Source organism: Balaenoptera borealis (assembly GCF_965194805.1).
Source record: "Balaenoptera borealis genome assembly, chromosome: 15".
Classification (NCBI taxonomy): Eukaryota; Metazoa; Chordata; class Mammalia; order Artiodactyla; family Balaenopteridae; genus Balaenoptera; species Balaenoptera borealis.
Window position 1 is genome coordinate 87,452,687 of NC_138871.1, and position 16,197 is coordinate 87,468,883.

Here is a 16,197-nt window from a genome sequence, read left to right on the forward strand (position 1 = left end):
GTGTTGTCTAACCTGGTTCAGATTTAAAACGGGTATCTTTTCATGGGCACTAAATTTTCTAGATGGGGAAACTAAAAAAATAAATAAATAAATAAAAAATCAATAGTGGTTTTCTCTGGGGAGGACAAAGAGATGAAGCATTTACATTTGTATTTAATAACCTGTCTGTATTTTAATAATTTTACTACATGCATATACGTATTTAAAAAATGAAGTAACCAGCTTAACTGGTAAGCTTTAGGAACTCGAATTTGGTGGTTATGAGCAACGATAGCTCATTGGATTCAGAAAGCTCATTGTTGATTCATCATCGATGAAATTAAAGAAAACAAGGATGTCCGGGCTGAGCTGGTGGCCAGCTCTCTGAACGGATGTCCTGGACCATGCCCACACCGCCCCCCCAATCCCACACCTCCATCTCCCTGGCCAGGGAGGCAGCTCTGGGCGCAAGAAGTCCAGATTCAACTCCAATACCAGCTCTTAAGGTCTACAGATTTCATGATCCTTTCAATAAAGAGGACACCCTTTGGGTCCTGTCCTATAAAAGAATAAGAACCTTCCTCAGATTCTGTACTTGTAATTTCTTCTCTATTCTATTGGAAGCTTTCTGATTCCCGAAACACGGGGGAAGAAAGGACTACGAATTGTTTTCCCCTGGCTAGCCCTCTCTTCAAAGATTATGAAATATGATTTTTTCCCCATCTTGGAGCAATTTATACACAAAACATCCTGCTTCTTGTTAATCCTCACATTCAGTTCACTCACTCACACAGTGGAGAAATCACAGTATGATCTTCATTCTGATGTTTCAAAACCCCATAGTTCATTTGATTTTCTTTCTGGGGGATATTAGTGATAAGATTACACTCTCTGGTGTTCACTTCAGCTTGCACCACAGTGTTGAACTTGAACTGAGCAGAGAGAATCCAGAACAAAATTACAAAGTACCTTGTGGTCATCTTATACAGCCTACACTTCCTAACACTTCTAGGGATGGATGCCCCAGAGCCCAACTGGCCTCTTCCCTCACCACACCAACCCCGCCCACTAATGGACTTCACAAGGATGTTCCTAAACTCTGCAAATAATTCATCGCATTTCAATATATATGGCCCCTCCCATACCTGGGTAGTTACTACTGGCACTCCAGGTGTCTTGCAAACCTAAATAACTACCTGTTGGCATGGTTGCAGAGGAAGTGACATTCTAATACATGGCTCATGGGACTCCCAAATGTTACAGCCAATGTAGAAAACAGTCTGCAAGTTTCTTGTAAAGTTAACCATATCCAGCAAAAAAAAAAAAAAAAAAAAACTTAAATAACTTCCTTTCTGAATTTTCTGAACCAAGATGTTCTCCAAGACTTCCTAATCTTCCCTGCTTTCCTGGGGGCTGAGAGTCCATACAAAACCTTCTTTATCAGGCAGAAAGGTCATGTGAGATCTGGAAGTTGGGTGTCCTGGCTTTGTTGGGCTCCACCACCAATTTCCAGTTGCATCATCTTGAACAAGTCGCTCTCAGTCTTAGTTTTCTCAACTGGACAGTAGGAAGAACAATAGCTATAATCACAGGAGAGCTGTGTAAGCTAATAACAGTACACAGTGCACATGGAGGTTCCTGTATGAACTCCAAAGCGATATACCAACGACAGCTATTAGCAGCCATCACTAGTTACCTCATCTCTCCCTAGACATTTGGACAGTGGCTTCAGAAGCCAGAGAGTAAATCAAACTCTCTAGGGTTGTGGCTTCTCCCTCCTGTGCTGGAAGACATCCCTTAGCCAGATCCTCCAAATTCCTGCAGCCCTCCCTAGTAGTCAGAATATCCCTCCTCAGAGAACAAAACGTGCATGACTGTGGGAACGCCTAGCCCTCCTCACAGCTGTGAGCAATGTGCTTCCTGTCATCTTGTTTGCATCTTCTGTGGTTCCAAGGTCCGGCCCCACCTGCACGCACACCACCTTCACTGCCCCTTCCCTCAGGTCCCAGAGGAGGCTGCAGGTGGTCATTTCACTTGCATTTGGTTCCTAACCAGTAAATAATAGCTGACAGTTGTTTACACATCATGAGAAACGTCCCCATCCTTCACTCACATCTGATCCTCACAAGGGACTTCTGGGTAGGTAGGGAAGCATTGCTGTCATTCCCGTTTTGCTAAGAAAAAATCCAGGCTCTGAGACGTTAGTGACTTTCCCAAGCTGCACTGGGCAAGTTAGTGGCGAAGCTGGGCCTAGACCTGTCTTCTGACCCCTGTGTCCATCACTTCCCACCGCACCACAAAGCCTTGAATTTGCTCTGTGTGGCCCAAAGCAGAGATTTTCTGGTTTTGCTGAAGAGGGGCTGGGCTATAGCCAAAAATAACCTTTTACAAGTACACAGGCCTTTAGCACATTCCTCAGTCGCCATTAAAAATTATAGAAGAATTTTAAATAGTTGCAGAATACGTAACTTCTGGCCTATTGGAAATATTGCCTTTTTAAAATAAAGTAGCAACAGTTCAAAAAATGTAATTTCTAGTATATCATTTATTTTTTTTTAATATGCATGAATAGCTGAAGCAATCCTGAGAAAGAAGAACAAAGCTGAACACTTCCCAATTTCAAACTATATGATGCAGCTATGGTAATCAAAACAGTATGGTGTTGGGTAAAACAGACACATAGATCAATGAAACATAATAAAAATCCCAGGAATAAACCCATATGTATAGGATCAATTAATTTTCAACAAAGGCACCAAGAATATACAATGGGGAAAGAATAATCTCTTCAATAAATGGTGTTGGAAAAACTGGATAGTCACGTGCAAAAGACTGAAACTGGGCCCCTATCTTACACCATAAATCTCCTAGAAGAAAACCTAGGCAGTAAGCTCCTTAACACCAGCCTTGACAATGATTTTTTTTTTTTATTTGACACCAAAAGCAAAGGCAACAAAAGCAATGTAAACAAAAAAGTAAACATCAAACTAAAAAGCTTCTGCACAGCAAAGGAAGCCATCAACAAAATGAAAAGGCTACCTACAGAATGGGAAAAAATATTTGTAAATCTTATGTTTGATAAGGGGTTAATATCCAATATAGAAAGAACACATACAACTCAATAGTAAAAGTACAGGGCTTCCCTGGTGGCGCAGTGGTTAAGAATCCACCTGCCAATGCTGGGGACATGGGTTCGAGCCCTGGTCCGGGAAGATCCCACATGCCGTGGAGCAACTAAGCCCGTGAGCCACAATTACTGAGCCTGCGCTCTAGAGCCTGCGAGCCACAACTACTGAGCCCATGCACCACAACTACTGAAGCCCGCGTGCCTAGAGCCCGTGCTCCGCAACAACAGAACCCACCGCAATGAGAAGCCCGCACACCACAATCAAGAGTAGCCTCCGCTCGTCACAACTAGAGAAAGCCCACGCACAGCAACGAAGACCCAACACAGCCAAAAATAAATAAATAAATTTATTTTAAAAAAAATAGTAAAAGTACAAATAATCCAATTTTAAAACGGGCAAGGAACTTAAATAGATATTTCTCCAAAGGAGATGTACAAATGGCCAACAGGTACATGAAAAGATGCTCAACATCACCATTCATCAGGGAAACACAAATCAAACCACAAGGAGATGTCACCTCACACCTGTTAGGATGTCTATTATCAAAAAGACAAGAGTTAACAAATGCTGGCAAGGATGTGGAGAAGAGGGTATCCTTGGACACATGATGGACATGTAAACTGGTACAGCCACTATGGAAAACAGTATGGAGGTTCCTCAAATTATTATAAATATAACTACCATGTGATCTAGCAATCCCACTACTGGGTATATGTTGAAGGAAACAAAATCATGAACTCAAAGAGATACCTGCACCCCCATGTTCATTGCAGCTCTACTCATAGCAGCCAAGGTATGGAAAAACCTAAGGGTCTGTTGGCAGATGAATGGATAAAGAAAACGTGATATGTGTGTATGTGTGTGTGTATATATATATATATATATACACATATATAATTATAGCTATAATAATAATAATAATTATTATTATTATTATTATTATTATTATTATTCAGCCTCAAAGAAAGAGGAAACCCTGCCATTTGCAACAACATGGATGAACCCGGAGGCTATTTCTCTGTCTGGAAATAAGCTAGACAGAGAAAAAGACCACACGGTATCACTTACATGTGGAATCTAAAAAAAAGGAAAGAAAGTAAAACTCAGAGAAACAGCAAAGAGTAGAAAGGTGGTTGCCAGGTGCAGGAGGGTGTGGGAAATAGGCAGAGGTTGATAAACGAGTGTAAACTTTCAGTTACATGATGAATAAGATCTGAGGATCTAATGTACAACATGCTGACTATAGAGGTCCCTTGTTTAAACAAACACACTCAGAAAAAAATTTGAGAAAAAATACATTCATTTCAATGCACCTCTCCATAGAAAATACCTTAATACATGATTTTATTATAACCATGTTTCAACTATATGTTTGTCCATAGTATTTGCATATTTAGCTCCTTCCAATAACTCACTGTCAAACCAATGAGCCAATGAGAATTCCTTTCTATCAGAAAGATTTTACCTTGTTTTTAAATTCAAATAAGTGTGTTTATATATAGAGGATAGATAAATTATGGAATACACTCATAAAGTCAGCCATTAAAATAAGTAAATTCAGGATTAAAATGAGATTGAGATAATTCAATTATGCTACGCAGTTTTCAATACATGATAATGACTAGATACTAAAGGTTTCCTCACTGATATTAATCAAGCAATGCTAAATGTAGCTAAAATCATAAGTATGATAGAAGGATGATATTTCTCTGGTAAAAGTGCTTGCGTGTGTTTGTGAAGCTCTGCTCTTAGGCTTTGGGGAATAATCAAAAACCTACTGTATTTTTTAAATCGGGGGGAAAATATTCCATTAATTTTGTTAAGCCACATGATCAAACTTTTCCTTTTGACTGTTTTCCCTGCTTTCGATCTTTTCTTTGTATTAGGAGCACAAGAGTGTCCAATGAATCTGTCCAAATCACTTTTTAAAAAAATCCTATCACTACCCTTAGCAAATCATAATGGTTCCCGACCAGCCACAGGAAAGAGTCTAACTCCAAACCTGCAGGGTCCAGCCCGAGTGGCCTTCCGTACCGCCTTCTCATCTCTGTCCCTCTCTCCTCTCCACTCAGACATGTCTCAGCCGTGAAGGGATCTAGTGCTCAGCGCCCACTTCTCACAGCTTCACTTCTGCTCTGTCCTGCGCTCAAGTTTTGGGAATTGGCATTCCACATCTGCTTGTTAACAGTAGTCAAAGGAAAACCTAACAGCAGAAACCCGCCCCGTGTCTACTCTTCCATCCCTCTTGGCCCAAGCACACGACCTTGCACATAATAGATGTTCATTAGGTGTCTGATGCTTGGCTGTCTAGAGAAATCCACACTGTCCTAGGGAACAGGCACTTGCTTCTCCTTGACCAGTGGTTCTCGCTGCCTCTGGACTTTGGGATGTGGAAACACCGAGAACGCTCACGGAGACTTACCCAGGAAATACTGACTTGACAGCACGGCTTAGAGGATAGCACATATAGCTCTCAAAACAAAACAAAAAAAAAGAACAAAAAAAAAAATTCAAAGAAACTGCAGTTGAGACAAATGTGGGAAACGTGGTCGTTAAGATTTATTTTAACAGGAACTTCCACCATGGCATCTCAGAACAGCATCTCTAAGTGTTTCTATTTCTAAAAATATTGCTCGTGTAACCACCTCAGCCACTCCAAAACCATGAGAAGTAAAGCAGGGTATTGATATTTTCGATTCTAGTTAGAGTTTTAAACGACCTTTGCCTTAAAGCTTCACCAGCCAAGAGCAGCGTTGAGCCCCGCTGTCCCAGCTGCAGCTCTCCAAATGCCGGCCATTCCCAAGGCTGAGTCAAGGCCAAGGCTCAGTTAAAGTTTCTTAACAGAAGATTTATTTTCTTACCAATGACATTCTCCACTTGGGGAAGAAAGAAAAAGAAAAAAGAAAACTATCTTTTAGATATAGCTACGTCAATGACAGAAGTGTGAATTGGGGGTGGTTTATACCCTACGGAGGCTGTTTCTCTTTATAAATCCTAAACATTTAAAAATATCTTTGCTTGTGCTGGAATGCCATTTTCTGGTATTTTGGCTTCTTCAACATGAATCTTTTGTAACTACGAAGCCATTTCAGCTCTTGGAATTTGCTGGAGACAGATTCCCAAACAGAACGTCCTGGGAGGTGGGAGTGGGCAGATGCAGGAAAGAATGCACAATTCCACTTGGCCTTGCAGTGCATTTTTTCCAGGGTGCTTTCATGTTTCCCTCATACCTGAGGGAACTCTATCTCTGGACCAGCAAATGTACTGCAGAGAGGGATGCAATAACCCTAAAACGTTAAAGTCGATGTTAAAAAAAAAAAAAAAGAAAAATCCTCTTAGTGTCCAAGGCCTGTGAAGAAGGGGAAGGGCGGCTTCAAATGTCAGCTGTCACATTTCCTGTGTCTTCACTGCACTGATGATACGGCTGCAGGCCTCCCTCTGCCTCAGCAAAGAAATGTGTCGGTAAGAAATCAGCAATACATTCCCAGTATTACCAGAGGAACATTGGTAATATCGGTATCTGGTTCGGGATTCAGCGAGAGTTCTCGAGCAGGCCCTTTTACAGGGCAGGCAGTGAGGGAGTTCCCTGGTGGCCTAGTGGCTAGGACTCCACACTCTCACTACGAGTTCAATCCCTGGTCTAAGAACTAAGATCCCACAAGCCTAGAGGTGTGGCCCCCAAAATTTAAAAAATAAAGGGCAGGCAGTGAAAAGGCAAAGTGGGGTGATGAGAACCTGAGGCCCGGGGGAAGGAACATTGGAATTTAGGTTCCCGAAAGCACCCCAAATCCCCAGGTTCAGGCACACGGTCAGCCCACCACCTCTTGTCTCCCCAGCCGCTCTCTCCAGTGTCCCCGGCCAGACAGCTCTGGCGCTTCTCCTGCACCTCCAATCCCCCCATCGCCCAGCCCAACCTCCTCCTCATGACCGATGTCCTCTGTCCTCAAGTCACCGTGGTAATCTCCAGGTGACCTGGGCCATCTCTCTCCTGCAGATGCCATTGCTGGGGCCACCCCTTTCAATTTGTCCCTCTCTGCTCAGCCAAATGATAATTCAATTCTTTTTTTTTTTTTAATTTTATTGGAGTACAGTTGATTTACACATTTGTGTTAGTTTCAGGTGGACAGCAAAATGAATCACTTATATTTATATATGTATCCATCATTCTTTTTCAGATTCTTTTCCCATATAGGTTATTACAGAATACTGAGTGGAGTTCCCCGTACTATACAGTAGGTCCTTGTTAGTTATCTATTTTATATACAGTAGTGTGTATGGACCTAGACATTATCATACTAAGTGAAGTGAGTCAGACCGAGAAAGACAAATATCATGTGATATCATGTATATGTGAAATCTAATTAAAAATTGATACAAATGAACTTTTTTACAAAACAGAAACAGACTCACAGATCTCCATAATTCAATTCTTGAGCTATTGTGTGTGTGCCCTCAACTCCCCAGCTGAGCTGTCTAGAAAAACACACAATCTCACCGATGGGGTCTTTCAACTTGTGGCCAAGAGCTCCAGGTGGACTCTTAACGACTAACAGGTGATCACTCCGCACCTCCTTCCCTTCCTCCCCAAACTTACAAGCCCTCCTGCACCACGGCACTCTCAGCTGGGGACTTGACTTCCTATTTCACAAAGAAAACAGAAGCAATCCGAAGAAAACCTCTCCTGAGCACCACCTCGGCACCCATGTGTCTGTCATGTAGTCCGTCCCCCACCAGTAACTATCTGTGCTCTTCCTGAAGCAAACAACTCCACCTGTACACGAACGCACCTCCTTCACCCACGCAAGACATGCTTCCAGCAACCCTCTGTCCTATATTATCAACTTTTTACTCTCTACTGAATCATTCCCATCCATGTATAAATCACGCTAATGCTTCCAACTAAAAACGAAATCTCTTGGCCTGACTTACCCCACCAGGTACCACCCCATTTTCGGCTCCCCTTTGCAGCAAACCTTCTCCAAACTGCCGTCAACAGTCTCGGTCTCAGAGTTCTCCCTCCATCTTTCCCTCGGTCGCCATAGTCACCAGACCCACATGACATTTTGCTGTTTTTACCAAAGGCACCAATGACCTGCGTGGCACTGATCCAAGGGTCAATTCCAGTCTCCGCCTCATCTGGCCCATCCACACGCTGGGCACAGCTCACCATTCCCTCCTTCTGAAGTGATTTTACGTGGCTTCCGAGATGCCTCACCCTTGGATTTCCCCTCCCTCTCTGGGGGCTGCCTCTTGGTGTCCCTCTTCCCTTGCTCCTCCTAAAGCCGGAATGTTCCAGGGCCCACTCCTGAGAACTCCTCTGTCACTAGGATCTCACTGACCTTATTCCTTTAAATACCAACTGCAGGCCAAAGACCCCCGTTGTACCTCCAGCTCAGATCACCATCTTCAACTATCAGATCTGGAAATACCTGTCCACTCAGCATCTCCATTTGGGGGGGGTCTCATAATCTCAAACTCAACCTGTTCAAAGCTGAACTTCTAACCTCTTTTGGCACCAAACCCTCCCCACCCTGCAGACTTCCCCATCTCAGGTGGCGACAACTCCCTCTAGCTGCACAACCTAAAATCTCTGCCATCATGATGGACTTTCCCTTCTTCTCAAGCCCTACACCCATTCTGCCAGGACATCTTAAAGGCTCTTTCTTCAAAATATATCTAGAATGTGACCACGTTTTCCTACTTCCACGGCTACCAGTGGAGCAGGCCACCGAATTATCTCCTGTCTGAATTACTACAATGGATTTCTTTAATGACCTCTAAGTGGTCTCCTGGTCTACCCCCCATCCTTCAACACTGATATCAGAATGAGCCTATCACAATGGATCCCGTCCCTCCTCTGCCTAAAACACTGCACTGATTTCCCATCGTAAAGCCTAGAATTCCCCCCAATAGCCCACGATGCTAAACACGGTCAAGTTTCTGTTACCTCCTGACCACTCTCTGACCCCCACCGCCCAGTGTTCTGCTGGCTCCCCTGCCTCTCGGTGTTCCCCCAACATGCTGCGATGCACAGACTGGACTCTGGGCCTTCACACCCACCTTTTCTTCTAGCTCCAAGTCTCTTGTCCCAGTCGGTTAAATGGCTAATTCCCACAGTTCCTTAAATCCACGTTCAAATGTCGACTTTTTTGTAAGACCTCCCGGAGCACTCCATTTAAAACTCCACCCCTCTAAACTTGGTAGCTTTTTATTTTCTCCACAACACTTAATGCCTGGGAATGAGACATAAAATTTACTTCTTCACATGGTGGTCAGTCTCTTGGTGCCTGTCCCCACCCTCCACTCACACGCCCCCCCCCAACCTGGAATCTCCATGAGAGAAGTTTGCGTCTGTTGTGCTCACCATGGGTCCTGGGTTAGAACAGCACCTGGCACAATACGGTTGCTCAATCCATATGTTCTGGACGACTTAATGAATCACTGAGACCCTAGGGACATCACTTTGATCTTCTAAACCTGTTTCCTGGTCTACAAAACCAGACTAGCAGTAACAGCCTCATGAGCTTGTTAAAAGCAGAAAATGAGGATCCATGTGGTAATCTCTGTAAAATACTAATTACTATAACCGCTTAACATAATATGTTGAAGACCATCCTCAAAATTCATTCAGGGGAAGCAAACTAGGCAATTGCTTATTTCGTGTGGTTTAAGAGGTACAGGAAAACCCATCCAGGTTGGGGTCTTTCCCAACAATGGCCTGAGATTCCACCAAGAAGACATAAATGCAGGTTTTCAAGCTTTCATTTTCCAATTTCAAAGTTACCTCTGAAAAGTCCTGATGGGAGGAGAGGAACGGTCTTCTGGCCAAATCCTGGTGTCCTGATGTGCTCAGCTGGCCCTCCCTCTCATGGCAGGCTGCCCATCTGGAGTAGTGGGAGAAGATCTCTGGCACTGGGGTCCCTGCAGACCTGGGGGATGGGCAGTGTATCAGACTCAGCAGGGTGAACACCTGGGGAGCAGGAGGGCACAGGAGCTTAGAGAGCAGGTTGGGGGGTGGCAGGGGGCAGCAAAGATCATTGTGCTGATTTAGAACCCAGCATCAGCCTTTCAAATCCCCAGCCCAAGAGGGAAAGCTATTGATATAACTACTAGAAATCTAATCTGATCAACATTTGGAAAGTATCACTGGAGAAGAAACTAAGGTTTATGGTATAGGTAATCAAACTCCACAAAGAAGTTAACAGATAAATCTACCAACACAGACAATTCTCAGATAACAGTGTGTCCCTGGGTCTCCATATCTGTCCCCTCCTTTTCCAATCACAGCCATTCAGGTTTGCCCCAATGGGACTCCTACAGGGAGAGGTTTAGGGCCATAGAAAAGTTTAAACATAAGGCAAGATTAGGTTAACTGTAATCCCCACGGAAACCACTAACAAAATAACTGAAAAATGTATAAAACATGAACAACAGAATTAAAATGGTATGCTAGAAACTAACACAAAAGAAGGCAAAATGGAGGAATAAAGGAACACAAAAGACATAAGATCCATAAGGAAAAAAAGCAAAATGGCAGACATAAATTCTATCTTATCAGTAGTTACACTAAATGGTCTAAACGCTCCAATCAAAAGGCAGAAATTGGTACAATGGATAAATAACATATGCTGTTAGAAGAGCACCAAAACAGAATCAAAAAGAATAAAATACTTATGAATAAATTTAACAAGATATGCAAGATTTGTACGTTGAAAACTACCAATATATCATTACAAGAAGTTAAAAACTAAGTAAACAGAAAAGACATCCTGTGCTCATAGGTTGGAAGACAATATTGTTAAGACAGCAATATTCCCCAAATTGGTCTTCAGATTCAATGCAATCTCTATTAAATTCTCAGCTTTCTTTTTTGCAGAAATTGACAAGCAGTTTTTAAAATGCATACAGAAATCCAAGACATCTCACATAGCCAAAAGAACCTTGAAAAAGAAAAGCAAAGTTGGAGAATTCACACTTTTGGATGCCCCCCCCCAAAAAAACGCTATTGTAATCAAGAGAGTATGATACTGGCATAAGGAAAGACATAGAGAGCAATGGCTTAGAATTGACAGTCCAGAAATAAATCCATACATTTATGGTTAATTGATTTTCACCAAGAGTGCCATGACAATCCAAAGGGTAAATGATAGGCTTTTCAACAAATGATACTGACATTCAGAAAATGAATCTCTACACAGACCTCACACCTTTCACAAAAATTAACTCAAAATGGATGGTACACCTAAATGTAAGAGCAAAAATTATAAAACTCTTAGAAGAAAGCATAGGAGTAAATCCTTGTGACCTTAGATCATGTACTAGTTTCTTAGATATGTCACCAAAAGCACAAACAACAAAAGAAAAGTTAGATAAACTGGGACTCCATCAAAATTTTAAAGTTTTGTGTGTTATAGAACACCATCAATAAAGTTAAATCAACCCACAGAAAGGGAGAAAACATATACAAATCACGTATCTGATAAGGACTTTGTATCCGGATTATATAAAGAACACATTCAAATCAACAATAAAAAGACAAATAACCCAAATAAAAAATGGGCAAAAGATCGGAATAGACACTTCTCCAAAAAAGATATCCAAATGTCCAATAAGCACATTTTAAAATGTTCAACATGACTATTCAATTATGGAAATGCAAATCAAAACCATAATGAGATACCACGTCACACCAACTAGGATGACTAGAATCAAAGACAGAAGATAACAAGCATGGGTGTGGGTGTGGAGAATTCTGAACACTTACACATTGCTACTGGAAACTAAAGTGGTGCAGCTGCTTTGGGAAATAGTTTGGCAGCTCCTCATAGGGTTAAACACAGAGTCACGTATGGCCCAGCAACTCCACATCTAGGTATGCACCCGAGAGGATGGAAAACAAACGTCCACAAACAACCTGTACGTGGATGTTCATAGCAGCAGTATTCAAAATAGCCAAAAAGTGGAAACCACCCCAATGCCCATCAACTGGTGAATGTGAAAACAAGATGTGGTATGTCCACACAATGGATTTGAAATGCTACAATAAGGATGAACTATGAATATATCATGCTAAGTAAAAAAAAAAAAAAGTCAGACCAAAAAGGCTACAAACTGCAAGAAAACATGTATATGGAATATCCAGAACAGGTAAATCCAGAGGGACAGAAAGTAGATTCATGGTTTCCAGGGGTTTGAGGCAAGGCAGAGTAAGGAGCTACGGCTATTGGATCAGGGGTTTGGGAGGGAACTGAAAATGTTCTAGAATTAGATGATGGTGATGCTTGTACAACTCTGTGAATATCCTGAAAACCCCTGAATTGTATACTTCAAAATGATGAACTTTATGAATTACATCTCAATGAAACTATTATTAAAAAAGAAATATATCAACTGGAAAAAATGTAAGGGCGTAATAACTCCAGAATTTCCCAAGTTTCTCTCTCCTCAAGTACAACACCTGCTCATCAGAAATGCAACACCAGCATCTGAACTTGGCTTATTTTTAGGCGTCTATGGTCAGGAAGCAAAGAACAAAATCAATTCTGTCTTTCTAGTCACTTCAAAGTAGGGCATCCGAGAGCAGCAGATGTTTCCATCCGAGTAGACGTGAGATACATCCCAATGGACAAACCCACATCTCCTCCGGAGCTAGCCCTTCCTCCCTGCGCTTTTACTAAAACGACAAGCTTTGCCCACGTGGGGCCTGAGCAAGTGAGTTTTCCTGCAATGCTCCTGCCCAGCTCCCAAAGTCTACAGCCTTCGATGCGGAGGCTGAGGGCTCTGAGCGAGCCCTGCCCGTCACCTGGTCCCTGCACAAAGCAACCCTGTCTATCTGCAGGAAGCTCCTCCTCTGCCCTGAAGCATCAAGGTACCAACTTCAGAAAATGTGACCCTGTGTTTTGCACATCTTTTCTCTGCCTGTACTTGGCAATCAATAGGAACCCTTCAAACAAAAGATAATACAAAAGTCTGCTTTACTACATGTTTCTGCCATTTTTCCCAGGTACGAAGAGCCAGTAAATAGAACTATAATCTTCAGCAAGAAAGAAAAGCTCTTGGTGAGCTGGTGCAGTGACAACAGAAGACTGTTTTAGCTGCATTAGAAAAAGGTTCATGAAAAGAGGCTGCACGCAGAGCTCTCTGTCCGGAGGCTGCGCCGTCAACCTGTGTGTTTTCAGGCTGCCAGCAGGTCGGAAAACCCCTGCCCACCTTCCAGAGCCCCACTCTGGGGGCTGCCTTACACTGGCATTGCCTGGGCTCCCCAAACAGGCAAGGGTTAAAGTATTAAAGCGCTGCAGCGTTTCCCACGGTGGTTCTTCAATCACATGTTTCGTGGAAGTGGTGGCCACCTCCAGCCTCGGCTCAATCCTCCAGGTATGAAACACTGCCCTTCACAGAGCTCTGCTTACAAAGCTGCACAGATTGTGATCGGTCAGTCCCCATCCTAGGTCCCCACAAGCCTTGCTATTTTCAGTGCTGGTGCTGCAGAGAACTGGGAATCTATGCACCGGGTTTTAGCAGAAACACCTATAGTAAACATCTATCAGTTATTAACCTTTTTCTGCACTCCTACCATCTGCTGAGATGCTGGGTAGGGATGATACAAAAATGGATCTGGCATGATCCTGCTCTCAAGGAGATCAGACTTGATAGGAACTTTTATGTCCACACATTACTCTCCTGGGTGATTAAACATAAAAAACATTACCGTTTGTCACTGGAAGCAAATATGACACACCACAGCCTAGGACCAGGCTTCTTGTTTCCTAAGTCTGTGCTCCTCTGGAATCTCAATTTCATTCCAATATAAATTTAATAAATTCACCCTTTTATAGGAACAGGGATGCTACATCAAATAACAAAGGTCTCAACTGTTTGGAATAACCTGAGAAAGCCAACCTGGTACAAAAATACGCATTAAAGAAATTATTTCACCAATTGTATGTACATCAATATATAAATGGGTCCTATTAATGAGTTATACATAAGATTATTCCTTGTTAAATTCATTCACCACACAAAGAACAGCTGGAATCACTAAAATAACCAGGCTTATAAGAAAAAACCTGGGGGAATTCCCTGGCGGTCCAGTGATTAAGACTCCGAGCTTCCACTGCAGGGGACACAGGTTCGATCCCTATTTGGGGAACAAAGATCCCGCATGCTGTGCCTCATGGCACGGCCAAAAAAAAACAAAAACAAAAGAAACAACTGGGGTTAGGGATAACCACTCAGAACGTTCAGAATTTCGTAATACATACACGCACACCCACATATATATATACGTATACATATATATATATACACACATACTGCAGGGTTGCTGGGCCCTGCTGAGGTAGCACTGTGCAGCTCTAGGGTGGCAGGGGACCAGGCGGAGCCCTGGAAAATGGGCTTACCCAAAAATGGGTTTTGCCAGGTGATTATGAAAGTGGGAGAAAGGGCCACATTTCAGAAAGAAGAGGATTGAAGACATAAGGGTGGCAGTGAACGCTGAAAAGAAAGTAGGGCTGACGATCCTGTGGGGATGAAGTGTTTCTGAAGACCAGGAGCGAAAGGATTAGCTGCAATGAGGACCGATAGGGATCAGGGTGGGTGCTGGATGTCGGGTGTCGGAATAACCAGGTATCACTTTGGGAACGGGCAGATGACAGAATGCTTCACAGCACTCTTTGCAAGATAAAAACTGGAAAGTGACTTAAATGTCCATCAAGAGGGCCAAGCTGAATACATAAGATGGTGTCTTTCATATAAGTGAAGAAGGAGCTGGACCTGCAGGCATTGGTATGAAGAGATGTCTAAGACATAACAGCAAATACAAAGGCGTAATACATAACCATGTGTATAATAATCCCATTCACAAACATAAGTTTTAGTTATACACTCACACGCACAAAACTTTTCTAGAAGAATGTAGAAAAAAACAGTAATCACTTTATACTAACGGGAATTTTACTCTTCATTTTATTCCTAATTAAACTTTTTTTTTTTTTTTTACTTTCTACATTTATAACTCTAAGTTTTTAGCACTAAAGATTTTTGATGTAGTCTATTACCCATGAGATGCTACACATTGAGAGAAAGTAGTTATTTTTCTTTGGCCTCACACAGGATCTCATATTACAAACTGAATTAAAATCCCACAAAAAGCCCCACTGCTTTGCATTCCGGGCTCCCTGAAGCAAATCCTTAGAGCGGAACCGGCTCTGCCATGGGCACAGGGATTAGAGTTAGTGGAGGCTCTTCCTTCTCCCTGTCTGTCTCTACACTGAGTGGACATTGAGACCCAACTGTTTATCAGCACAGACTCCAGCTCAGAGAGTGAGATCCTCCCACTTACCTACAATTCCATACACACAAGTACTCAAAAGAGATCCAAAGGCAGTCCCTCCACCTCTTCCCAATCTTTCAATTTCCAAATCAAGAACTGTCTTTTAGTTGCTGCTGGGCTTGAAAGTTCCTAATTCAAAAATGCGTGTAGTTCTACTCGGTTCAGCTTCTGTGGCCACAGTAAGTGGAGGTTTTCATATGTGCAATTTGTTTGACTCTGAGATGAATAGAGGTCTTGTCCAGCGTGTATAAAGCCATCTCTGTCTACGGGCATTGTATACTAATAGCATCGCACACTGGGGGACAGAGGGCCCCACAGCCATCCCTTTGGAGTCGTCCTGCAGTTAGTTATTTCACATTTGTCTTCTCTGGGGGAAAATAAAATACGGTCTTCAGCAATGGAGATATTTGTCAAATTATAACTATGGAACAGATTCATTGGCTCCTTAACTATCAATTAATTAAATGATTTTCAATTCTCTTGTTGTGATAAAAGTCATTTGGCTAATACCATCATCCTTCCTGATTCTAAGAAATGACTCATAAAAACGAAGCTAATTCTTAGGTTTAAACCTGCTCACAAAGAGCAGATTGATTTACCCAACTGGATACTGAATTAGGCACAGATTAAGCAGCTTGTTATATAGTAGAGGCATTACCACAGGAAAGAATGGTTTATTTAGAATGGTGAGATAAAACACACACCAACTTTAAGAACTTAGAAAATAACTCCTTTGACTATGTAGCTCTGAAAAGGAGA

The 16,197-nt window shown here is 42.4% G+C and overlaps 1 protein-coding gene across 8 annotated transcripts in view; it reads right to left on the bottom strand.

Moving 5' to 3' along the window:
• Nucleotides 1-16,197, bottom strand: part of RNF144A (ring finger protein 144A) — a 115,100-nt gene that overhangs the window by 80,876 nt on the left and 18,027 nt on the right. For 5 of the 8 annotated variants that reach the window (XM_082356948.1, XM_082356944.1, XM_082356946.1 and 2 more), the window contains one exon: nt 9,892-10,036. The exons of 2 other annotated variants lie outside the window; for them this stretch is intronic. The gene's annotated coding sequence lies outside the window, so the exon portion shown is untranslated. Of the gene's footprint in view, nt 1-9,891; nt 10,078-16,197 lie in introns of all 8 variants that reach the window. One more of the 8 variants, XM_082356945.1, reaches the window with a different exon arrangement.